The sequence below is a fragment of the Oreochromis aureus genome, linkage group 2 (genome assembly GCF_013358895.1).
Source record: "Oreochromis aureus strain Israel breed Guangdong linkage group 2, ZZ_aureus, whole genome shotgun sequence".
Classification (NCBI taxonomy): domain Eukaryota; kingdom Metazoa; phylum Chordata; class Actinopteri; order Cichliformes; family Cichlidae; genus Oreochromis; species Oreochromis aureus.
In genome coordinates, this window is record NC_052943.1 from 23288593 (window position 1) to 23316165 (window position 27573).

The 27573-nt window shown below is 37.6% G+C and overlaps 2 long non-coding RNA genes across 2 annotated transcripts; both read left to right on the forward strand.

The window, feature by feature from the left end:
- Positions 1-2390: 2390 nt before the first annotated feature.
- LOC120441123 lies at positions 2391-3143 on the forward strand. Its single transcript, XR_005613795.1, has 3 exons — positions 2391-2535; positions 2677-2789; positions 2976-3143. It is a non-coding gene; the product is annotated as an uncharacterized LOC120441123 (long non-coding RNA).
- Positions 3144-3287: 144 nt separating this feature from the next.
- On the forward strand, positions 3288-6821 carry LOC120441119. Its single transcript, XR_005613793.1, has 3 exons — positions 3288-3466; positions 3580-3767; positions 6413-6821. It is a non-coding gene; the product is annotated as an uncharacterized LOC120441119 (long non-coding RNA).
- Positions 6822-27573: the final 20752 nt, after the last annotated feature.

Here is a 27573-nt window from a genome sequence, read left to right on the forward strand (position 1 = left end):
TTGTGGAGTACTAAATTGCAAAGAGGAAGTCATTTAAATAATCTAATTATAAGTCCTTCTGAATTTTTGTGACTAAAGTTGACTTCCCCAAGAAAGTAAAAGGTTTGCGGCACAGGCGCTATAACACGGCGATAGGCCCTGGGGCAGACATTTTTTGGGGGGCCATTACCACCATGTTGTACTTGAGCAAGCACAACATCTGACATTCTCGCTCTCTATCTATTGCTATCTCTCTCTGACACACACATACACACACACACACTGGAAGTCAAAAACGATAGCTTATACCAATAATCAATAATACCAATAGCGTCATTCTAGCTTTTGAGCAGCACCATGGACAACAACCTGCTCATCCTGCTCTATAGAGTATAGAGCAGGATGAGCAGCTATCTTGAGCTTCCCTTTTTTTTCTTTTTCCTGCAAAACATAATTTAAAAAGCTGATGCTTCTACTGATGTTTTCATTGTTGATGTCAACAAGTTTGTCGACCTTTGCACAAATGACTGGGAACAAGGTCGGAGTAAGTAACATGTTTCCCAACACGCACCTCTGCAATCAAAGCTTTTCAAAAAAGGTGCCTGTTATAATCAGCGGAGTCTAAAATTACTGAGTAAATATTTGCTCATTGCTTTTTACTCATCCAAGGGACTTTTTTATGGCGTTATTTTTGTGCCACTATTCTGAGCGCATGTAAAAAAAATTTGAGCGCACGTAAAAAAACATTTGCAGGTGCAAGTGTTGCATTTTGAGGAAAAAATTATTTTAATCGAAGAAAAGCTAAATGTGAGTGAACAAAATTCATTGCTGCGTGCAAAAAATGTATTTCAGTGTTTGCTATTATCCATACACAGACACAATAGCAGCCCCTCTCGCTCAGTTTTTGCATTTGCGCTTGCTCGCAATGTGTTGCTTGCGCTCTCAACATTTCTGCCCGTGCGCTCAACTCTTTCTGTACATCGTTATATTTGTGCCACAAAACCAGCCAATCACAGACTTGGATGCAAAAAAATCTGATTGGCTGTTTTGGTCTCCAATCAGATCGAAATGACGAAATGCAATATCCCAGAATCCATTTCGTCCAAAACTCAAACGAGGCAGTAGCGGAGGAACACAGAGTGGCGGAGTTTGAAATATTACTCTTTCTGGGTCACAAAATAAAGTTTTAAGATATTTTCATGCGAGAATGGTGCTGTGTAAACTTCAAATGTCTGCTCGATTTATCAAGACATCACATATTTGCAAAAGTGCTCTAACGCGTTAGAGCACTTTTGCAGATAGCAAGACGACATTGAATTGATGTTGATTTTTCATCCGATCCGTCGTTATGGTCAGGGTTGAAATGCCAATGTTGTAACAACATTGAAATACTGTGGTAAACTGATGGTCTTACTATAGGGACGTTGTAATGATGTTGATTTACCGTTGTTTTTTTGTCATTGATATTTGATCTATTTGTAGTCCACCAGGTGACAACAACAACGTCGAGAAAACGTCTATTTATAGTTGATCAGTTGACCAGCGCGGGTCACCATCAAAAAGCCATTGATTTGTAGTTGAGCGTTAAATTGCATTGCAACTGAGCGGGTATAAAGTACCGGAGAAAGTAGATTTATTGTTCTTTTGTTATCAATGACTTTTGGTCTAGTTTGAAAAACATTTTCGTTTCATACTTTTGAGTCATATTCCCTTACAAAGCTAGCCTAACGCTTCGAGGGTTCCTTTGTTAGCCTTGCCGTCGCCTCGGCCACCATGGACCCAGACTTTCGCTCTGTAGTTGCTTCTTAGCATAGTACTACAAAAAAGTGTAAATCTGTGATATATGATTGGTAAACGTAAAGTTAACTGTATAAACGTGTTCAATGACTTTGTTACTTTTGATGACTGGAGAGCACCCGCTTCCATTCGCACACGAAAACTTTAGACTCAGTTCGAATGCTCACGCGGCATGCCCACGTGACTGTACGTTGCACGCTCACCTAACTTTACGTTGCACGCGTACATGACTTTCCGTTTGTGCCTTGAATAATGAATAACGGTGCGTTCACACCGAACGCGATAGAGGCGGCCAGAGCGTCAGGTTTACATGTAAAGTCAATGGAAAGAGCGCGATGACACGCGATTGCGCGTCTGGCGAAAATTCGGAAGCAGATTTGCGTCGCCAAAACGCCTGAAACGCGCGTCAGTGTAGCGCGTGGGGCGCGTTTGACTCGCGAAGAAAACCACGCGTGTCAGATTGTGTGTTGCATTTTGTGCACACGCGCGTATCGCGCCAACCGCTCGAGTTGGAAAATCTGAACTCCGGCGTCAAATCGCGCCGCGACAACCAATCAGGAGCCTGGTGACGTGGCTGTAACTAGGTCAAAGGGGAAGATCCAGCCAAAGCCCTTCATTCGTCATTCAGTATGGAGGAAAAGCTCATCAGTGCCGTGGCTAATCATCCAGAGCTAAATGATGCTGGTTGCTACTTCTACCAAGACAGGAATAAAAAGGACCTAGCTTGGAGGCACATTAGTGAGGAGATTGGGCAACCTGGTAAGGTCATTCATTCTGCTTTTTAATGTTCAGACTGACCCGATGAAACCGTGCAAAAGCTAGCAAGCCCGACTACTGTCCCGCTATTTTCCCACTGATGTACAAATACCTTTCCGCTAACGAGATGATGTGTTTATTCAGAGGACATCTGCAGCACAACACATCTGGCACAACTTCCTCCCACATTTCCGGTCCACCTGCGTGGAAAGATGCAATTTTGAGGTGCGATGGATTTGTCTTGGACACGCGTTGAGGTGCGAATGTGCACGCGTCAAATTAGGGGCGTTTTCGCTCGCGCCTATCGCGTTCGGTGTGAACGCACCGTAAGGCTACGTCCACACATACCAGCGTATTTTTGAAAAGGCTGATTTTTCTATGCGTTTGCACCTTTGGTCCACATGTAATGTATGTCTGGCCGTACATTGTGTTTGTATTTCCAGGCACATTTCACGAAGCAGAACGCAGTCTTCAGAGATCTCTACGTGAACACTGTGATACGTCTGACCTTCAGTCTGAAGCAGAAACCCAGACCAGTCTTAAAAGAAAGCACAAGTTTTATTCAAAAACATATCTTTGATTGTTAAGAATTAATGATCTTGTCTTTTATACATATCTGTGGTGCTTGCATACTGCAATATCACCACATAATATAGTCCAAAAAGTGGAAGTTTGTAAACTCTTTAAAAATGCAAAGCCGTGTACACTTGTGCACTTCAAAAATTCCTTGTATACTGTACCTTCTTGCACGTCTCTGTTTCCTGTGTGTGTTGTTAGAAGTCAAACTGTAACTTTAGGAAAATATATGCCAAAAGCACATTTACAATTACTTAAGACCGTTTTTAATTTCTTTTCTTTAGACCAAATCCCCTGAACACATATACGGACTCAGAGGATGAGCACCGTACTCGAGCCCCTCGAGTGAAAATACCAGGTAATAAAATAATGTCTAGTGTCTGTGTACATATCTGTGTCTGACACAAGGAAACCTTTTTGACAAGTTGTCTGTATTCTTAAATACTTAAAAAATTATCTTTTTCTAAACAGCTCTCGCCACTCCGCAGTCTGCCCCCCAGCCCACTGATAGCAACCATCATAATGCCCCACCCAGCTTCCAACACACAAACCAACACAGCTTTGCGATCTCCCCAGAGATTTGTGTGTGTGTGTGTCTATTTTTGTCCTAGATGGCTTGACGCAGCAACCATGGAGCCCCCATATCCAGCTACCATAGGGTGAGAGATAGGTAGACCCTGGACAGGTCGCCAGTTTGTCACAGGGTTAACACATAGAGAAAGACAACCATCTGCACTCACAGTCACACCTATGGGCAATTTCATCAACTAACCTAACCCCATTAATTGCATGTCTTTGGACTGTGGGAGAAAGCCGGAGTACCCAAAGAGAACCCACACAAACACAGGGAGGGAACGTGCAAACTCCACACAGAAAGGTTCCAGCCAGATGTTGGAGTCGAACTCAGGACCTTCTTGCTGTATGGCAACAAGGCTAACCACCGACCTTGAAGTGAATTTCTGGGATGTCCACATTACACATAATAGTTTAATTTTCGTGTGACTCTATATACATATATACATTTAATGAGATATTGAATCTGGTGCTCCAGGCAGTAGGATGAAGTGACAGTCGGTGACAAAAGAGGATGCTAGGGCTAGGGTGAAATGGAGACACGTGATTTGTAGTAGAGGCTGCTAATGGGAGCAGCTGAAAGAAGAAGAAAATATTGTCTATATATTGCATCAGTGTATTTCACAGAAAGGTATTTTACATAATGATAACAGATAATGTCATTAGCCCTCTCTCTTCCCTCCTTTACCTACACTGTCTGCTCTGATTAGAGCAGCTTTGCTGAAATTGTAATCATGCAGTCGGGAAGATACTGTAGTGTCCAACTCCCATGCAGGATTACCTTGTCAAATATCTTTTGGACCTTATTTAACAACTCAAAACAACATATTGCTAGCACATTGCATAAAATACCAGCATGCATTTGGAGGATTTTTCAGCAGTTGTTCAAGTCTGAAAGCACACATGACAAATCGAAAAAAGAAAAATCCCAAAGGTTTTTGGGATCAGATCGGTGTTTTGGGAACTTGACTGCAATCGTGGTGTTTTAAATTTATGAGTAACATTAGCTTGGTAGAATTATTGCCATCTAATATATGCCTTTAATTATCTATAAGACTGGAAGCATTTCACATGGCTCAAAGAGTAACACTGTAAAAGGATCCACCAAATTACTTTTGGTGGATCTCAGTAATGCAGTTGGGTACATTGAGTTCTGTCCTCTATTAATATAATAACAGATGTGCTTAATAACTGTGCTTTTCAAAGGGAATTAAAAAAAAATAACTAGATTAATTCCTCTTCTTGATTCTTCAAACCAAAATGGAGAAATAGATAAGAAAATTAGATTTTCCTTTTTGGGAATTAATTTTTCAATACAGGGTTAAACAGAAAACTGAATAAAGACCAAATTAAATCAGCTGACTATGTATGAAAACACTTAACTTTTGCCATCTCAAAGATAGACCTCTCAAGTAGATCAGTCTGTGTAGCTGCATCTGTATATCCTTTCAACAGACCATGTTATAAGATGAAAGCTCACTATACAACTGTGGTGGAAAGCCTCCACATTTACATTTAATCCAAGTAGAAAAATACAACCTAGCATACAATGGGCAATTATGGCTTGTCACATATCAAAATATCCTGGTTCATGGTGGTCATGTGTTATATGGGCTATTTATGTTCTAAGTCTATACTTTAATTTTCTCACAGAAATTGTTTATGACAAAATTCTTAATTTGACTTTTGGAGACTCAATTCAATTCAATTTTATTTATACAGTGCCAAATCACAACAACAGTCACCTCAAGGCGCTTTATGTTGTAAGGTGGACCCTACAATAATACATACAGAGAAAAACCCAACAGGAACAACAATTAAGCCTACAGTGTGAGAGCAAAGTGCTCTCATGGGGTGATATGGTACTATAAGGTCATTAAGAAAACCTAGGCCCTGATTATTTAAGACGTTGTATGTGAGGAGCAGGATTTTGAATTCAGTTCAAACAGGTGTAACAGAATGGCATTAGATTGCTCAGAACATTAAATAAAAATACATTTGCAGCAACAAAGGAAAGAATGACAATATGCCTTGATGACGATATACCACAACAAGAGAACCAAATACAATTGGGACTAAAACTTAATAAAACAGAATTTGTGTTTTTCTGATGGCCTGTTGAGGTCTGGATGCTTTTCACAGCAACCTTATTTTAATTTATCTTCTAAAAGTCTTCATGTAAGCAGAGATTCTGTTGATGTGTTCAAAATCATAGGACAGAAACAAATGTTAGACCATGCAATGTTGACTGATCAACATTAGGAACACTGAAAAAATACATAGCTTCATCTCATGTCTCTCTGAAAACATTTACATGCATTAGTGTACATACAACTATTAGCAGATTACTTTCTATGAACTTTAATCCACTCACGCAAACACTGCAGTGTGTCCTATTTGCTAAGTGTTGGTAAACGATCCTTTCTTCCTTATAAATTGGAGCCGTCTAACTTTCAGCCATTTGTATAGTGTGTCACATTTTGAAAAACGAATTCTGTATGCCACTTATGCAAAGCTACAATAACACCCCAAAGTATTTGGTTCCATCTGGAGCATAATGAATGTTGCACAGCAAACAGAAACGTGATCAGAGACCTTAAACCAGAAAGACCATAAACCAGAACACCTTTTGTAAAGCAAAAAGTCCTTTAGAAGAAGGTGACATAAAGGGTAAAAAAAAAAATCCAAAACCCCATGAACTGAGAAATATTATTTTCCATATTGCCTTCAGATTTCGTCAAGCTGGAGTGGGATTGAGACAGCAAATGAAATGAAACGTCTCTACAATTCATCATCATTATCTGCCTTTCTGCACCTGTGAATGTGTCCTATTAACTGTGAAATCTTTTTGTCCTTTCCTTTGCATCACCTTTTCTCATTTGTAAAAACAGTTGTACTTTCGATTCAGCAAGTTTTTATAGATATTTCTTTGAATACATAATTTGATGGCATGTAATTTACTGATAAGCTTAATTGTTAAAAAACTCCAAGTTATGGATGTCTTCAGTATCTGTTTTTAATCAAGACTCGGCTGATTTATTAAAAGTTGTGACTTCAAGGGTTTCAAATTGTCTGACAACTTATAACAACATAACTTTTCACTTTGTTGCCAGATTCATTTAATAAACATAATTTCACTTATAATTTAATTGCACCCTTTGTGACTTTTTATAAGCATAAAGTTTCATTATTTTTACGTTACCTGTCAGTGAGCTTTGACCCGGTGCCACAGGTCACTGTGTAAAGATAAATGTACATCTGAAAACTGGCACAATCACAACCATTATACTATCTTCTTTAAGATTTTGAAAGGACACTACTAAAATATTCATTTTCTACCTGTGTTTATGTTTTATTATAGGAAGCAACCACAGTCATACATCTTATTGCAAGAGTAGAAATGATCTGTTGTCATAACACCAGAAAATCAAACAAACCACTGTTACAAAAAACAAACAGAAAATACCCTGGCCTTGACCTCGCTGCCTGCAATATAATTATGTACCTTTCATTTTATTATAAACTTCGAAATAGTCGAAATAGTTTTCTGTGTATTTTTCCAATCCAATTTTAATTTTAATGCACTTTTAAAAACCACAAGTTTGACAAAGTGCTATTCAAAGCACCAAAACGCTGCACAATAACAAATATATTTGTTTTTGTTGTTTCTTTTTACTTCTACAGAACAAACCTTCATGAAGAAAAAGTAGAGAATTTCAAAGGTGCTGCTGTGATTTTATGGCATTGTAAACAGTAATTGTGTTATAGTGCTGTTGATGATTTTCCACCTCCTCCTAAGACTGCTTGTTTTTATCCTCAATGATTTCAGAGTCACCGAGAGAAAAAAAAACAGAAAAAAGGAGCAAGTGTTTTTTAGGTGAGGTTAGTGTTACACTTACATACACACTGTGAATGGACTAATCACTCTTTATCCTCCGTTTAGCAGTGTGCTGGGACCTGGAAGGGGTCATCGTCCTATGAGTAGCAAGCATCCAATGAACCAGTCAGGAGAAACCAGAGTGCAGGAACTTTAAAGAGTGTGCGCCCTGAGCCAGACAACAAATGGGTGCTAAGACTGAGCAAGCTGTGTGTGGACATTCTCAGCTTGGGAGAACCTACAGAGAGTGAGCATCCCATTCTCAGTCCATGGGAAAGATGATGTAGTGCTTATAAAAGCTGGCTTGAACATCATGCTTTAATTAGCACATTCATCACTGGAAGCTTCCACCAAACAGTAAACATTAAGAGCTTCACCCATGCAGGGATGCTTGGTTGCATTTCATTACATCATACTGGTGTCTGCATTGTGCTATGCTGTGTAGCGCTTTCTAATCCTTATACCCATGTAATGTATACATCATCAAGAACAAAACAGCATAATCAAGAATGAATTGCCTTTACCTCAATCACACAAACAATCACCTTTTTTCCCCAGTAGTTCTCATTTAGTTATTGCCCATAAACACAATGTCCCAACCAATGTGTTACACCTTTTTGGAACAATTTTGCCTTTTTTTTACCTTACTTGAAGAATTGGTGCTGCTGGCAAAGATAATACATTTATGATACAAACAAAATATTTATTCTATTGTCCCCTTGGGGTAGATTTTCTCTACTCAACAGTTTTAATGATAACATCTCTTTGTTCCACAACAATAATCTGAACATATACTGACCAGCAGCCTTGCAGACACTAAACTGATAAAACAAACAGACATCTAAACACAATAAAAATCAGTAATAATAATTAACAAAAACAGCATAATAATAATAACAATAATATGTTTTAAATACCAAACTGCACCAGAATATATATTAAAATTTTACATATAGTCCCAATTTAAAGTGCCACCAGTAGACTATAAAGATGGATCTCTGAAGAGTGAAGCAAAATCAGTGCATAGACAACCTCCATTTCTTCTAAGGGCCAGGCACACTTGGGCCTTGGGCCTTATACTAAGAAGCAAGTTCTACATATCTGGGGTATCTTTCCAGTACCTGGATTCATTTACCCTAACACTGAGGATCAGGATAAAGTGCTACAACTCTTTAAGTTAACTCGGGGTTTCCCGTTTGTCTTTTTTTTTTTTTATTCCTGGTGTCTTACTATTTATATTTTATTCTTGCACAGTTGGTGTGGAGCACTCACAGTTTCATTGGACATGTACAATGACAGTAAAGGGCTATTCTATTCTAAAGTAGATTATGCCTGAGGGCAATTAAGCTGCACCCATAGAGCTGCTTATGGCTCTTTTTGTCCATCTCCATCAACTCCTGCTTTGACAACAACAACAACAACAAAAAACTAGCTGAATACATGAATAGGTAAATGAACATCTTAATATTCATTCCTCATTGCTATGTTTATTTATGTTTATTTTATACATGTGCCTTTAAAATCCATAGCCTACACACAAAAAATGTCACCACCAAGACTGCTGGCTTCCTGGTGTGCTGGATCTGCAGCTAGAAACTGGCAACTAACAAAAATAGCAACACGGAAAGAGATATCAAGAAAAAAAAACTGCTGAAAAGTAGGCATCTGTGGAAAAAGCAAGAGCAGTTTGGGAAATTCTGCAGAAAGCACTGCAGAGCAAAAGAAGTTTTAAGAACTGGATCACACCTGCACACTTCATACTGCTGCTGGTTTTGTGCTAGGTCAAGAGAGAGCAAGGCAATAAGAGGAAGGTATTCACAGATGGTGAATGACTCACGGAGGCTTCTTTTTTTTAAATTTATATTTTAGCTGGGTCACTGTCATTATAATTATCAGATATGTACAATAAAAATTGCTCTAAAATTTCTTTTTTGATAGTCAAGGTTATTGACCCCTGCTCTATTGGCTAAGTTGCAATAGACTTTACGAACTTGCAACAGATTTCTCAGCTAGAACCAGCAATTGCTCTGGATGTCTAGTTTCAAAAGAACAAGATGGCAACAAGAAAAAATGCTCAAGCCAAGCTTTAAAATTTGACTTTAAAACCCATGAAGTCATGTTTTCCAATGCCTACATCCTTCTTTTATATGCTGTCTATACTCCCACCAATATAGCTTTTAACTGTTGCTGCTAACAACCTTAATGAAAACTGGAACAAATTTACACATATATATGAACTTTTTTTTCCTTTTCTTCCTTCCTATATTTCCTCCCCCCTACAGTATATAAAACTAACAAAAAGCAGCATTACTATGTCTGTGTCTTCTGGCTCACCTCTGTTTTGCAGAGCTATATGTATACAGGCCTTTCACATGCACTAAATTTGACACTGGTGATTTGGTGATGTGAAAAGCAGGATCTGTATGGATATCTTCAAAGTAGGCCAGTTTAAACAGAGCATTGTTCCAAAAAAACATGTGCGAGGTCCTGATATTATCCTGGTGCATTTAAAATGCACATTACTTTTGTGGTTGAAAATTGCAGTTTGTCACATTCTATTTATTTAGCAACTGTACGGTAGTCCAATAAGAAGTGGTCGTTTAAAAGAAAAGCGTAACGTTTATTCCAAAAAATGTCAACATGCAAAGTCGAGAATTTTTGGCAGACTCCGACATCATGGAGCAGAATCCCAGATGAAAGTAGGAAATAGTGATTAAACCCCCAGAGTCTCAAAGTTGGTTGTGGTGCAGCCGGGTAAGCAGATGGCTGAGAAAGATTTTGGATGAGATGCCCTGAACACCCTGGATGAGAGTTGCATAACAGACAGCCTTAAAGGGAGATTGACAGAGCACAATGAATTTAAAAGCTGAGGACTGAGGACTAGAGGCTGACTGAGATGAATTTGAGAGTTACTGAACTCGGGTAAAAGGAAGGCTCTCATATCTGTTTGATAAGTACTCCTACATTTTCACACAGTAACATCATAAAAGAGGTAAAACATAATATTTTTTTAATATTTTTGTGCTTTGTTTTTGTTTTAACATGCATGAAATACCTCAGTGGGAAACTTCTTAGAAGGCCGTGGAAGGAATAAAAAAGCTAAGCTGTCCTTGTGAGGTTCAACAAGGATTATCCACAACTAAAGGTAAATACATACAGTACCAGTCAAGAGTTTGGACACACCTTTTCATTTAATGGTTTTTCTTTATTTTCAGGACTATTTACATTGTAAATTCTCACTGAAGGCATCAAAACTATCAATGAACACATATGGAATTATGTAGTAAACAAAAAAGTGTGTAATAACTCAAAACATCTTTTATATTTTAGATTCTTCAAAACAGCCACCCTTTGCTTTGATTACTGCTTTGCACACTCTTGGTATTTTCTCAGTGAACTTCATGATACTGAAATGGTTTTCCAAAGGTCTTGAAGGAGTTCCCAGAGATGCCGAGCACTTGTTGACCCTTTTGCCTTTACTTTTTGGTCCATCTTATCCCAAACCATCTTGACTGGGTTTAGGTTAGGTGACTGTGGAGGCCAGGCCATCTGGTGCAGCACTCCATGACTCTCTGTCTTGGTCAAATATCTCTTACACAGCCTGGAGGTGTGTTTGGGGTCATTGTCCTGCTGAACACAAACCGGATGGGATTGCATGTCAGTGCAGGATGCTGTGGTAGCCATGCTGGTTCAGTGAGCCTTCAATTTTGAATAAGTCCTTAACACCGTCACCAGCAAAGCACCCCCAAACCATCACTACTCTTCCTCCGCGCTTCACAGTGGGAACCATGCATGTAGAGACCATCCATTCACCTTTTCTGCGTTGCACAAAGACACAGCAGGTGGAACCTAAGATCTCAAATTTGGACTAATCAAACCAAAGCATAGATTTCCACTGGTCTAATGTCCATTCCTTGTGTTTCTTGGCAAACAAATTAAAAAAAAAAATCTCTTCTGCTTGTTGCTGAAGAAGGCAACAAATTCCACAAATGAACCCTGACAAGGCACACCTGTGAAGTGAAAACCATTTCAAGTGACTACATCATGAGGCTCAATGAGAGAAAGCCAAGGGTTTGCAGTGCTGTCAAGAAAGCAAAGCGTGGCTACTTTGAGGAATCTGAAATATAAGATATATTTAGAGTTGCTTATCACTGTTTTCTTGTCATCCTTATCTCACCCCAACCGGTCGCGGCATATGGCTGCCCCTCCCTGAGCCTGGCTCTGCCGGGGGTTTCTTTCTGTTAAAAGGGAGTTTTTCCTTCCCACTGTCGCCAAAGTGCTTGCTCATAGATGGTCATATGATTGTTGGGTTTTTCTCTGTATGCATTATTGTAGGGTAAATCTTACAATATAAAGTGCATTGAGGCGACTGTTGTTCTGATTTGGTGATGTATAAATAAAATTGAATTGAATACATAATTCCATATATCTAGCTTTATATATTTGATGTTTTCGGAATGTATCTACAATGTAGAAAGTAATAAAATGAAAGAAAAACATCAAATGAGAAGATGTGTCCAAACTTTTGACTGGTAGTGTATATTAGAGAAATAGTGATTGATTACCCTTGTAAACAGCTTAGCAGTAATATGAAAAAAAATGAAATATATGGTTGTCTTGACTTGCTGCATTTATAATGTCTCTTAGGTGTATGTAATTTAAAGAAGCCAAAATAAATCCCGGTATTTGGATCAACAGGAGGCACAAAGAATGCATGTCATATAGTATTGTGAGGTAGATGGATTGAGTTCTGCTACTTCAATATTGCACGGAGTAAATGCTACTGGCAAACTAAATGGATTTACTTGACAAATACAGACTTAAATGCCCAAAAACCAAAAATATAAAATGAAATATATCTGCATCCTAAAAATAATATTACCGACAAACAGTCCATCTATCTTTTGGAAAAAGGCAAATTTGTTTAGAGCACCTCTATTTCTGAATCAACAAAAGCACAGGGTTATGTGTCTCAGTCCTATTTATGATGATTCAGAAACTGTAGAAGCCACAAAAAGAAATGCATATTTGCACAATTTCTCTATGAACATTTATTTCAATTATTTTACTACAACAGTAGTAGATACTTAGAGGCTACACAGAAAATATGCAGTATTCTAAATAGAACTACTTAAGCAAGTAAAATATGATAATATTGTAATTTAAATTTCCTAAAAAGCACAAGCAGTAATATGCCACTGCTGTTTCAACAATTTTATAATTTGCAGAAAAAGAAATGTTGTGGCTACTTGGCTAGTTTTTTTCAGTTCCTGCTCCTCTCTTTCAAATATTATTCCTAGGATTTTAATTTATTAAATAGAATTTTTAATATCTACCACAATTAAATGTAAACTATTAAGACTAACTAAAAAAACAGATATAGCAACACAGGAGAAGATACACAAATTTACCATAACAATAAAACCAATTACCTAGTATTGTGTGATTGCTCTCATTAAAACAGTTCTGACTTGTCAAGGCATGGCCTTGGAAGGGAGAATGTGCAATAAAAGCCAGGAGCAACAACTCAGGCTCTACACACTTTAGACAAGCATGGTGTGTTTGGAAATCCTTCCAAACACACCATGCTTGATTTCTAAATGGAAAACAGCACGACTGCTCAAGTTTCCAAAGTTATTGGAAAAAAATCCTTTGGAGAGATAAGATCAAAGTGGAGATGTTTGGTCACAGTACAGTGCCATGTTTGGGCTTGTTTTACAGCTACCAGACCCGGGCACCTTGCAGTCATTGAGTCAACCATTAACTCCTCTTTATACAAGAGTTTTGAAATGTGTAATGTGGAACCATCTGTCCAACTGTTTTTGTTAAAGCAAATAATAACACATTTTAATATGTGTTAGTTTGTTGTTCACCTGAGGTTGTATTTAACTCATTTTAGAAGCAGATAAGGATGAGATTATTCTTATTTATATATTCATATATATATATATATATATATATATATATATATATATATATAACCTTAGAATTGAAAAAAAAATTACTGTGACTGAGCTACTATGTGCCAACTTAGTATTTTTCAGTCACTGGTTAACCATAGAGATGAGCACAAGACAACTGTTGAAAAACAAAAGCTTTAATTAAATCACTAACACCTGCAAACCACATGTCTAGTGTCATTTCTGTCACTTTTTTATTCTCTAGCATCTGCTGCCAACCCTCCAGTTTTTTTTTTTTTTTAATTGGATGAATAAAATCGGCTTGGAAATTCTTTCAAAATGATGAGTAACCAAAAACACAATATAACTGGCTCTATATGCAGCATGAGCAGTTTCAGATCTTTGTGCAGGTTAGTATATATCAGTTCATAAATCAGCAGAAATGTACAGCATGTTTAACACCTTGGATCAGAACAGCAATGTTATGCTTAACACGAACAATGTTTACAAATCTTGGTTTAATCACACAGTATTATTATTTATTTTACTGAGTATGAGTCAGTGAGGAAGTTTCATTGCAAAAAAAAAAACATTTTTCAGTCACAACACTTTCCACTGTTTTTGAAGTAAATAGGGTGGCTGTTCATTTTGTCTTCATGAATAAAGAAAGCAAAAACATTTCTTGACTGCTTCCACCAATTTGCAGTTTTGTAAAAGGTGACAACGTGAAATGAGACGGTTAGAAAAGCAATTTAAAGTGCAGCGTCAGCAGCATTCACTCCTGCTGGTGTGGCTTCTTATGTCTTTCTGTTTTGCATTTTAAAGGGCTGCGTTTCCCTTCTTTCTAATGGTCAAGAATGCTGTCGAAAAAAGTGACAAGTAAGTGTCACCAAAGTTCAAGGAAAATATAACAGATTAGCCTTGTGGTGCATGAAAGGGCTGTTAAGTTGAAACAGTTATAGCTTTTCAGTACATTGAATATCAGAGCCAACAGCAGACCCCTTAACTCTGTTGCTTTATCATAATAATTATCAGAAAATGTCACCAGAGGTAGAAAATGTGACTTTTTCTGCACTGCACAATATATACTTTTATTCTTTTATATAGAGGTATCCCAGGGCTATGGGCTATGAGTATGTGTGAGCGATTTATAACTAAAGCCATACTGGCTTGGCCATCTCCTGGATTAACAGGGCCAGCATCAGGTACATGGTACATGGAACGCCATAACCAGGTGGCTGGTATAGTATACTGGAATATCTTTGTCAAGTGTGGCCAAAATGGAATAAATCCCCTAAGTGGCTCAGAATGATGGCGCTAAAGTCCTGTGGGGCTTGCAGATACAGACAGACAAACTGGTGATTTGTGGCTAACCAACAACACAGGAAGAAAGAGAGACTTGAGAAATATCAAGGGCTGAGAGAGAAACTTGAGAAGATGTGGAGGGTTAGGTCAACAGTGCTTGCTGTGGTAATCAGAGCACTCATTGCAGTGACCCCCCGAAACTGGGCAATTGGCAGTTGTCCCAGTGGTAATCGGAGCACTAGATGCAGTGACTCCCAAGCTAGGCGAGTGGCTGCAGCGGATCCCAGGAACAACATTCAAGATCTCTGTCCAGAAGAGCGCCGTCCTAGGAACACCAAAGATAATGCGCAGGAACCTCAAGCTGACAGGCCTGTGGTAGAGGACCCGAGTTTGAAGGATAAACACCGACCACAGTGGGGGATGGATGGATGGATGGATGGATGGATGGATGGATGGATTGATAAAAACCTCTTTTTCAAATTAGGTTATTGTGTTAAAAAAAAACAAATGTTTTTCAAAACCATCCAGTAGTAGTGATTTAACACTGGTGGTGCCTTTCTAATTGTACAAACTTCCTGTTTTGATCTGTTTGACCAAAGAACAGTTTTCTGTTTTGTCTCAAGATCATGGTCATATTCATTTTCAACCTTTTCCATTGCACACTGATTTGTCCAGATTCTTTAAATCTTTCAATAACAATATACATTGTACAGGGTGGGCCATTTATATGGATACACCGTAATAAAATGGGAATGGTTGGTGATATTAAAGTCCTGTTTGTGGCACATTAGTATATGTGAGGGGGCAAACTGCTCAAGATGGTTGGTGACCATGGTGGCCATTTAGAAGTCGGCCATCTTGGATACAACTTTTGTTTTTTCAATAGGAAGAGGGCCATGTGACACATCAAACTTATTGGTAATGTCACAAGAAAAACAATGGTGTGCTTGGTTTCAACGTAACTTCATTCTTTCATGAGTTATTTTCAAGTTTCTCTTTGTTCACAGCCATTGACATGTCGAAGAGGTTAACATGTGAGGAGCGGATCAAAATTGTGTTGATAGCTGGTGAACGCAGTAACCGGGTCATTGCAGCAGATTTCAATGCAAGACACCCTACGAGACCACCCATCTCCCATGCTACAGTTAGCAAACTGTAGTGCTAAGTTTCATGAAACTGGTTCAGTGTTGGATTTGCCAAAATGTGGACGCAAGAAAACTGTCACTAATGAAGGAACATAAGTGGCTGTCCTAGCTTCATTCAGCAAGAGCCCACAGCGTAGCACTCGCCGCATGTCACTCAGCAGATATTAGCTACTCACAAATGGCACCCTTACAAACTCCAGCTACTGCAGCATCTCAACGAGGATGACCCAGCTCGGTGCACAGAATTTGTAGAATGGGCAAAACAAAAGTTGGAACAGGACCCTCAGTTCACGCAGAAGATTTTGTTCAGTGATGAGGCAAACTTTTATGTGAATGGTGAAGTTAACAAACAAAACCACCGCTATTGGTCTGACACTAACCCACATTGGATGGATCCCTCCAAGACTGTTGGAACAACAAAAGTGATGGTTTGGTGTGGTATATGGGGTACAACGATAGTGGGTCCATTCTTCATCAATGGAAACCTCAAGGCCACTGGATATTTGAAATTGCTACATGATGATGTGTTTCCCTCTTTATGCACTGAAGCTGGCACGTTCCCTGAGTTTTTTCAGCAAGATGGTGCACCACCACATTATGGGTGCCAGGTCCGAGCATTCCTAGATGAACAGTTTCTTGGAAAGTGGATTGGTCGTCGTGGGCCAGTTGAATGGCCCCCAAGGTCTCCCGATCTGACCCCCTTAGACTTTTATCTTTGGGGTCATCTGAAGGCAATTGTCTATGGTGTGAAGATGTGATGATGTTCAGCACCTGAAACTACGGATACTGGATGCCTGTGCTGGCATTTCTCCTGCGGTGTTGCTATCAGTGTGTGAAGAGTGGGAGAAGAGGGTTGCATTGACAATCCAACACAATGGGCAGCACATTGAACACATTTTCTAAGTGGTCAGAAACTTGTAAATAACTCATGAAAGAATAAAGTTGCGTTGAAACCAAGCACACCATTGTTTTTCTTGTGACATTACCAATAAGTTTGGTGTGTCACATGGCCCTCTTCCTATTGAAAAAACAAAAGTTGTATCCAAGATGGCCGACTTCTAAATGGCCACCATGGTCACCACCCATCTTGAGCAGTTTGCCCCCTCACATATACTAATGTGCCACAAACAGGACTTTAATATCACCAACCATTCCCATTTTATTACGGTGTATCCATATAATGGCCCACCCTGTAGATGATATGTTCAGTAAGTAGTTTTATATTGAGGAACATTATTCTGAAATTGTTCCCAATACGAATGTAGACATGGTGTTCTGTATATTGGTGAAATAATATACTAAATATCAGAGCCATCTTTACTTCTGAGAATTTCTGCCTCACTAAAGGGCTTTTTCTGAACCTCCATACCAACATGTCATGTAACTGACATTGTTGCTGCAACTTTTTTTAGGCATGTTGCCATTATCAAATTCAAAATGACCCCATGAAGGAAATAATAAACTGCCAGTTTGATGTTTTCTGTATTTGACTGTATTTTGAGATTTGCAAATCATTGTATTCTGCTTTTATTTACATTTACAGTGGTCCAGCTTTTTTGTTCCAGTTTGTTGTCCTTTGCATATTTCATTGTGGTTTTGTTTAGTTCACTGTAATATCTATTAGTATTGCATCTCACACGGTGATAGTTCAGATCACACCACAGAGAAAAGCTGTGAGAAAAGCTGGATAAGACTGCGATGTGCTATTCAAAGCCAAATAATTTGCTATAGGTTGTTGATTTGAAGGAGAAAGAAGAAGGATAAAGTCCTTCATATCCATTGCCTAAGGTTCTTTCGGGACTTAAAATTCTGTTGCTGGCTCAATGAGATTTTTTTTAAGTGTAAAATTAAAAACAAAAACAAAAAACTAGTGACGAAGTTGTTTAAATGCAACATGCATTAATTATAAAACACTTGTTGCTTGTTGCAGAGAATTTGTTTGATATTTTGACATTCCCTGAATAAGACCTATGACTACCTGTACTTGGTGTCAACATCAAATCTCCAGTCTGACAGTTTCTTCTTTCAAGGACACTTCAGCGGGGAATGGCTGAGCCACATGAGCTTCAGTCTCCATCTTGTATTTGAAAGATGACTTCATGGCACCCTGCTGTTTTTTCACACTCACCATTTTTTTTTCTCTGTTTTTCATTCAAACGTTTTGTTTCATATTTTTGAGCATACCAACCCAAGTGTATCAGCAAGAAGTATCAGCAATCTGTCACTGCGTACAGGCTTCTCCTATGAAGACATTTTAAATTACTTTTAAAAATGTTATGAATGCTCTTGATGTGACTGTGTTTATCTCCAAGTCCCATTTCACCCTCATGAATAGTAATAGTTTTTCTTTTCTATTTAATGTAACATTTGGTGAAACTAAACTTTAGTGATTGAGATTTAGCATAATGAGATTTTTTCTTCTACAAACATAGCTGCCTTCAATCTCAGGAATGTTTATGTAACAAACAATAAAATCTCCAATGAATGGTAACTTATTCAAACCTAGGCTTTTGCAAAGTGTATTATTTCCCATTTTTGACGCAGATGGGAAAAAATGCAATGAAAAATAAGAAGATGGCAGTTAGTCTTGTCTCTGGACTCATGCAAAGTGTTATATTGATGTCTTTGCTTTGAAATGATTGAATAGCTTAGAGAGAAAGTTGAGAAACTGTGTGAATTTTTTTTGCATTAAAAATGTCAAAATATCAAAAATATAACAATATTTTAACACATTTTCAAAGTCTAAGACTTAAGTTCAGTTTGTATTAATAATGATGATCCATATGAAGAGAAAAGTGAGCATTACACAGCCAATAACCATTTTTCACTGAACATCTTCCCAGTTGAATGCAAAAGAACGCATTTGGAGCTGATGTGAAAATAATAATTATAAACTAGTAAGTTAATAAATCAGTAACATGTGCCAATGCCACAGTATAATACTGAAGGTGAAGGTGTTGCTGTTTTCTCCATCGCATGTATTTTCTCTCTGCACCTCATTGTTCTCTACTGTTTTTTCAAGTGTCTTACATAACAAAAACTATTCAACAAGATTATTCTATCTGACTTTCAGTAAGACAGATGGAAAAGTGTGTGTCAAAGATAACAATAACGGAGCACAGCAAGAGACAGAGAAAGAAAGACTCTGCGAAGAAGGTGATAGGAAAACTTAAAAAGAGAGTTTTGCACATCAAAGACTCCCTGTTGAATATTAGGTAGAAAGTAGAAGAGTACACACTTGCATGTGAGGAATACTTATGACTTATCTCTGTGAATCTTGCAACGTCTTCAAAAGCAGGTATGCCAGTTTTCATATATTTAACAGTATCACTTCTGTTCTCTTACACGTGATTAAAGTACACATCACTAAAGAACACACTGATAAAACAGCAATTTAAAAAAATTATGACATTATGAAATGTAGAAAATGTCCTGTGATGGACTGGTTGTTGTAACCCACTCCTTGCCCGATGACAGCTGGGATATGCTCCAGCATATTTCCAACTAAATTGGTTTGATAACTTATTGTACTACTATCAAATAAGAGACATTAATGATTTCTGGTTTTATAATTTGGGTTTCTAAAATGGTAACAAGTGACATTTTAAGGGCACAGTCAGTGTCCTTATGTTCAATTAAGACTAATTCGTATGCAGAAAAGTGGGCTGTAGTTGTAACACAAAGCCTTTAAGTAGACTGTAACTATTATGCCTACTTGTTTATAACTTAGGCTTGCAGCAGAAGCCTGAGTTATAAATATTTTTAAATATGAGATATTATTGTTTCAAAATGTCAAGAGTTTCCAAGAAATGTACTGCAGTCTAAACAAAAACAACAAAAGGCAACATCTTAACCAAATATAATCATAAAGTAAAATATTTCTAAGCTACCATTAGCCATTTACCCTCTTAATAAGGACTTTGACCCTGCAAGACAGGTCATTCTCCAATTCTCTAAAGCTAGTTTATTATGCTAATATATCTTAACTTCATTCATTTTCATCTCTTAGTTTCTTAGCAGAAGGGTATTTGGTACTTTGCACTCATTAAGATAAGATTGTTCAAGAGCTTGTGTTCAGCCCTGTCAGTACTTGAGTTGGAGCATTTTTGGATCAGATGAAGGCTTTTCAGGGAGTTTTTAGGACAATGTGATGATTTTAATATATTACAAAAGTCCAGTCTAGAAGTAATAAGTGCAGAATATTTCTAATGTTAGATATATTGTGCAAATGCAAGAAAGCAGTCCTACATAATTGTTTAATATGCACATTGAAGGGCATATCCAAAGATTACCCCCAGATTCCTCACAGTGTTACCTGAGGCCAAGGTAATGCAATTCAGATGTGGTTTGACACCAATTTCTAAGATTTTTGGTCTGAATAAAGTAACCACAGTTTTAGCTGAATTGAGAAGCAGGAAATTAAAGGTCATCCAGGTCTTTTTTCTTTTTTTTCTTTAAGACATGCCTGCAGTTCAACTAAAGTGACTAATCTTGCAACAATATTGATTTTGATGCTGAAGCACCATCTAGGTTTGGTCAGCCCATCAGAAAAGATAGGCAAACACTCAAGTAAAGAGCACCTTCAGCATGACCTGAAGTCAGTCAGTCATGGATTCATGTGGCACTGATGGTGATCAGAGCTGTCGAATAAATGAATTACCCGTCATCCTTCACTTTTTACTTTCCAAGGATAATCTCTTTGTAATAGATAGATAGATAGATAGATAGATAGATAGATAGATAGATAGATAGATAGATAGATAGATAGATAGATAGATAGATAGATATCATTAATTCTTGTGATAACTCTTACAAGTGTGAAAGCTTATTCAGAGCTGCAGACAGTAGGCTCCAGTACAACTCTTGCTGCATGACAAATGCACCCTCAGTGTACATCAGTGGAGTTCTTTGGTTTCAACTGTTATCTACAGCAGGTCTTGATCATTAGTTCATTGTTGAGTAAGTGTTTTAGTTATTTAACAGAAACTATAATGGGAGCCATTTTACCCTATGTAAACAATCTAATCAATCAATTTCTAAATGCTGTCAAATGTAAGCTGTTATTGTATCATCATAAACATGTGCATATGACATCCACAGCCCAATGATGATTGGGATGTGCAATTTGGAGTGTTCAATATGTCCAGTTAATTTGCCTAAATAGTGCAATTTGGCTTTCACGGTTGAGAAATAATTTGCATTGGAGTCATTTACTCCCCTGGAGTCTGAATCATATTCTTCCATCATTAATAAGCCGGAGGGGTGATTCTTTCTGTAGCCTGCCACATAAAAACAAGTAAACGCCATATAAATACGAGGACGCATAAAAAAACAACAAAAAAACGTCCCTTCTGTCAAGAAGTGCTGTTCAGATTGAATGTAATTTCAGATTAAATGAGGACAGTTTGGTTTAGTAATTCATGAGGCTGATCCAGTTCAAATAACTGTGTCCCAATTCATTCATTCTAATGTCTTATTTCTCAATTTATTGCAGATGTCTGTATTTTTACACGGCAGGTCTCCAATGGAAGTCAAACTACAGACTGCGACAACATTTATGGCAATATTGATCCATACAAACCCATCTAGAAAATGTGAATATAACTGAGCTGCAGCAGGTCTTGATCAATACTGGTGATGATTTTCAGCCAGTTATCACTGATCAAATTATTAGATGTGGCAGCCAGCTGGAGCCATGTCAAGTCTAATTTCAGCAGAAGGCTACAGTAAGTTTTTTCTTTATCCATAATGTAGATTGTGTTTTTGAGTAAATGTAAGTATGTTGTGGTTAAAGACCTGTCTTTGTGACTAATATTATAATATTATGAGAAAACATAAAGCCTTTAAATGTGTTAAATGACTAATAAAGCCAGTTGTGTAATAGAAACCTTGCTCTCTTGAGGTGTTTTTGAGATTCTATTATATTAATCTCATCTTTGAAGTCTTAGATTCTTGCTTTGATTTGGGGTTTTTTTAAATTATTATTCTCAAAACCAAGTTTAATTTCTTGTGGGATTGCGGTGCCTTCGATTTCTAGTTGTACTACAAAGGTTTCCTAGTAACAAGCTGTAATTGTTTTGCAAAACTATTTTCTGGTTAATGCTTCCATTGTTCTTTTAGTAGTTTTAGTTTGATTTATTTATCATCTAGTTATTAGGAAGGTTTGATGCTTGTTAAGATGGATTTCTGTTCTTGTGTTCTGTTTGTAGTTCTGACAGGGATGCCGTACTGATCTGTTGTGGTGCAGAGAAAGCCGAGCATGAAAGCGAAGATGTTGAATTGCCGGTCAGTATATGTTCCTACCCTCACCTATGGTCGCAAGCTTACGGATTCAAGCACCAGAAATATGTTTTCTTCTAAGTGTGGCAGGGCTTTCCCTCAGACATAGGGTGAGAAGCTTGGTCATTCAAGAGGGACATTCAAGAGCCTGTGCTCTTCCACTTCAAAAGGAGACATTTAAGGTAGTTTGGGCATCTGACTATGCCTCCCTGGTGCCTCCGAGGAGAGGTAGTCCAGGCATGTCCTACTGGGAGGAGTCCCTCGGGCAGACCCAGGACTCGATGGAGAGATTATATCTTTTAGTTCAAGTTCTAAACTCTTGATTTCTATGCAGTTTCAGTTTGTGTTTAGTTCTTTTACTGTTTCCTGCATTGTTCTTTCCTCTGTCTCATTGTCATGTTCAGTGCAAACCTGCTTGTCTCCGCATTTAGATATTGTCTTTTGATTAATTACAGTTTACTTTGAAGCACGGTTTGCCTTCGTGCCATGTATTAGTTTTACTTGCCATATTATGATTGTCCTGATTGTAATCCTTTTCATACCCATACATCCTTCCCCACCTGTCTTCAATATCCTATTAAACCCCCCATTTATAAATACCTCGGGGTTCTCTTTAATCATATATTTATTTTCCCTGTAGAGCAGCCTTTGTCCGTTATCTAGTCCTTGTGTTTTCATATGATTCACTTGCTTTCTTGGACTCCTGGGAAGGGTATACTACAAAATGAGTTCAATACAGCTTTCTGTGTCTTAACTGGCTTGGATAAACCTAAAGATTATTGTCAAATTTCTTTGTTAACCACTGTTAAAAAGGAGCATTTCACATGTCATTTAAATTCTTGCGCACAAAATGATCCCTGTGAGTGTCACCTAATCTAATCAGAGATGTTACCACGTAGTAATGATGATGATGTTGATGATAAAATTCTGACATTAATGCTGCGAAAAGATAAGATAGATATTTTTGGTGTGTGTTCAGTGTTGTGGTAGCTGCAGTTCTAGCACTGTAAAAAAGACTTAACAATAGGTTAGAACCAATTATGACAACATAACTATATTTTCTGCACTTAGTTTGTGCTTAATTCAGTGGGTTTAGTATGGTATTGCAAATAGGTTGCACAGAAAACATAGCAGCAGAGAATCTATATTTCACCTATAACACAACATTTGAAACACAAAACATAACGTGCTCCCAGCTATTCTCTGTGTTTAGCATGTTGATAGCACCATGTTTTGTTTGGTGGTTTTTTGGTAGTCAAGTAATTATTTTATGCCATGTTTCTTTGTGTCCTGCATTTGGGCCCTCCTCGCAATACTCTTTCATGACAAACTCAGACTTCCTGGATGCGATGACTAACCACAAAGTAGTCCATATTCTGTAGCAGATAACAGCATTAAAAATGCCCCCAAAGGGACCACCACAAACATGTTTAAGAGGTCCTGTTTTATGGTGTAAATTAATGAAAAGAAAGCCCAGCAGACATTGCGTGTTTGTTATGAAGAGGTAAATAAGTTATTTTTGTATGAACATGCTTTAGTGTCTGTCATTATAACACAGGGGCATTATAACATGTTTTCTGGTGGGCGTTTAAGATAAACAGTGGAATAAAATAGATATAAATTGTTCATCACTTTCTTGGCTTGTTCTTTAACTCAACAAGAACACTCGTACTTATAGACTGATAGTAGTCTTGACCATATCATGGTCTGATGTGGTCAGAGATAAAGTATTTCGGTTTACATAAACAGCTGTCCTGACAAAAGAGCCAGAGTTGCAGCACAACTCCTTTTATGACTGTGTTAGTGTCGTACTGCATGTGTTTCTTCTGTATACCAAAACTGGATACTGCATGTTTATGCTGTCAAATGGAGAAACTCTAACCTACTACTGTTTCTGAATTTCCAAGAGCAATGAGTACTACAGTTTAAACAAAGATAACAAAAGACAAGGAACTTAAGTAAATATACACAAAAAAATGCGTTCATTTAAAGTTCCATACTTTAGATGACTTGTTTTTGTTTTGTTTTGGGGATTTTTTTAGCTTCTTCTCCCAAGTTCTACCAAACAAATTAATAAGTATATTCAGACAACCTTGCTATCTTGTGATGACAGTTTTATTGTGAGTAATAATCATGACAAGAATTAACAACAGAATTGGAAAGAAGAGACACTGCTAATACCAACAAGCGCCACAAAGTGCAGGTCACATAAGGCCAACCACTAACACAAAACAAAACTGCTGCTTGCTCAGCTCTTAAAATTATTTTAAATCTCACATTTTTTATGTGTCATTCAATTTCTTTTTCTACTTCCGTGTTTATCCAGGAAAAAGAATAACATGACATCTATCATTTATTAGCTATACTGACACCACACAGCTTTATCTAATCAGCCCACTGGGTTTTGAAAATGATCTCTTCCTTCTCATTGAAATTAGTAATTCAATTTTCAGCCTGACAAACACTTCTTTGTTCTGTAGCAGATAACAACTTCAGTAACTTCTTTCACAGCAAGAATGACAATTTCACTGTGCCAGAAATCTTCTCTGTGAAAAAAAGGCATTCAAATTTCACAGATAAAGTTTTAAGGTCATTTTTGTGATACAGTACTTGTGCTCTATAATAACTGAAATATTTCTTTATCTTTTAATAGGCCTTAGGATCCAAACTCATTTTATACATATTATGGAATCGTATGAATATTTTCCATATATTTATATATTAATAACTTTTAGAATAAAGCAAAGTCACACTGTAGAGCGCTTTAAAGAACTGAGGTTTCAGTTTTCACTACACTATTAAACGAACAGCATTCTGATTTAAAATTTCATGGTGATTTTCAGATATTTATCAGACCTTTACCTCTTTAAAATTGATACAATGTCTATTTTTTTTATAAACATTCCACCAAATCAATACATGTTAACACAGGTCCACAACCTGTTTGGATGCTTTCTTTGTATCTGCAATTAAAATCAAGTGCATTACATCATCTATGAACATGCTAGAATTCAGGTTTGATAATAGAATAGGAACTTCCCTGGGTTGCTAAAACACTGCTCTTAAAGTCTAAAATTAATTCTAATTAAGCTAACACTAAGTGGGGAATAGTTACTTCCCATCTGTGAGAAAATATACATGCCTCCCTTAATCCCCCTAGATCTAAATATGTAAAATCAGGGCTTATCATGCACCCACAAAAAGCAACTAAGGGGAAATTTGCATACTAGCAAAGCATAAAAATAAATATGCAATTTCCTTTTCAAAGAACAGCGAAAAGATATGAAGATGAGTTCCTTGAGGATGCCGTCAGTGGTGTAATGTAAGTAATTCATTGACTGCCAAAATATTATGTAATACTGCAGCTTGCCAAGCACCCACAGGGCTTGTTTGTATCTGATCTTACAGTCTGAGGTTTGTTAGAAACCACAACACAGTTAGAAACAAATATATTTAATGCTGTCAATGGTAAGTGTTGTGGTATTTTCTTTAACAACCTCAATAAAAAAAAACTCTTAAAAGAGTTCACCCTCCTGTTTTTAGAAGTACAGTAATGCTCAGCAATTCCAGTACACCATAGCAAATATTGTTTATTCTTTATTTTTCCTGTTTGATGAAGACTTCTTACTGAGGTCAGGGCGGGTTAGAGTTGGTAGGACAGGGATTTTATTATATTGCTTTGCGAATTCTAGGCTGTGCAGACAAAAATAAATGAAATGAATAAATACAAAAATATCTCCCAATGAGCTGTAGTGATTAAAACACTCATAAATCAAGACTTATAAATGAGGGGGTTACATGTGGCTTCTTTCAGCTTCTTTTCCTTCTTCTGTCTTTTTTCCCCAAACAGCAGCAATGATTGCTTAATTAATTGTGTTGCCTTTCTTTTTAATTATGTTTCTGAATAGAGATGTACCAATCAATGTCAGCCTTTGGATCAATTAAAGTAACAATAATAGCTGTATTTTACAACTTAGGGACAGCAAAATTACACAACAATGCTTCTAACAAACACAGCGCAACAATATCACCTATTTTGAGTCATGTTTTCTGGTTGTGTGAAATATACCATTGTGGTCATGCACTCATCATGGACATCAATGTCATGATAATTTGGGGCTTTTAAAGATGTACTTGAACTTTCCTTTTACCAGTGTGTAACGATTGTGCCGCATAGCTCTTTAATGATTTCAAAAAATAAATGAAGTGCACAAGTTTGATTTTGAAATTTTCTCTAATCCACACAGTTCAAAGGTATACATGTAGGCTCAAGTTTATACATAAATACCCACTAATATTTGGGTATTTCTACCTCCAGGTACAAGGTGTAACAAGTTACACCTTGACCAGAGGTAGGTCAACAAGCTTTGGATATAGTTCTGGCTGCATATTTGACTACTCCTTTTGGTAGAATTGGTAGATTTATTTATATTGGTTGGTTTCCTGGCATGGACCAAGATTTTAAGCACTGTCCACACATTTTCAATAGGGTTGAGGTCAGGACTTTGGCTTGAAGGCCATTCTAGAAGCACAAGGTTAACCTCGTCTTGTCCATTTAGATAAAGCAGTTTTGATCATTGTCTTGTTGCAACACCCACATATGTCCACATTTCAACTACCTAGCTGATGATTTCAGGTGAAGTTGAAAAACTTGGAGGTATTCCTTCTTCATTATTCTATCCACTTTGTGTAAATCAGTGACAGTACCACTGGCAGCAAAGCAGCCCCAGAGCATGATGCTACCACCACATACTTGACAGTGTGTACAGTGTTCTTGGGTTAGAAAAACTCAACCAAGCATATTCCTTATCATTGTGGCCAAGTAGCTCTGACCATAAAGTCTTTCACATGAACAACCTAAAAAAAATTTAGAGAAAAACTACAAATTTCAGTCAAGCTTTAAAGTGTCAATTTTGAAGCCTGTTTCAGTCCTGAAACAGTCCCCATCTACTCACCCCCGAACAGCCGCGCCAGATGTCCGCTCCTCCCTGAGCCTGGTTCTGCTAAAGCTTTCTTCCTGTTTAAAGGGAGTTTTTCCTTCTCACTGTGGCCAGACTGCATAAGGGGTGATATCATTTTGGGGGGGGGGGTCTCTTTTTTCTTTGTTTTATTGAAGGGTCTTTGTAGGGTCTCTTACAATATAGAGACCCTACACTGAAGGCTGGACAGTCCTGCCTTGAGGCAACTATTGTTGTGATTTGGCACTATATGAGCTGTTAGGGTTAGGGCCTTGGAGACCCATCCACCGATCCATCCAAGGTGTACTCTGAGTGGCAGGAGAATAATATAAGTACAGCGCCACCATGGCTGGAGATTGAGCAACACTGGAAGAGCATATGGGAGAAGAACACAACTCATAAAGGCAATGCTCAGTGGCTTCATAGTT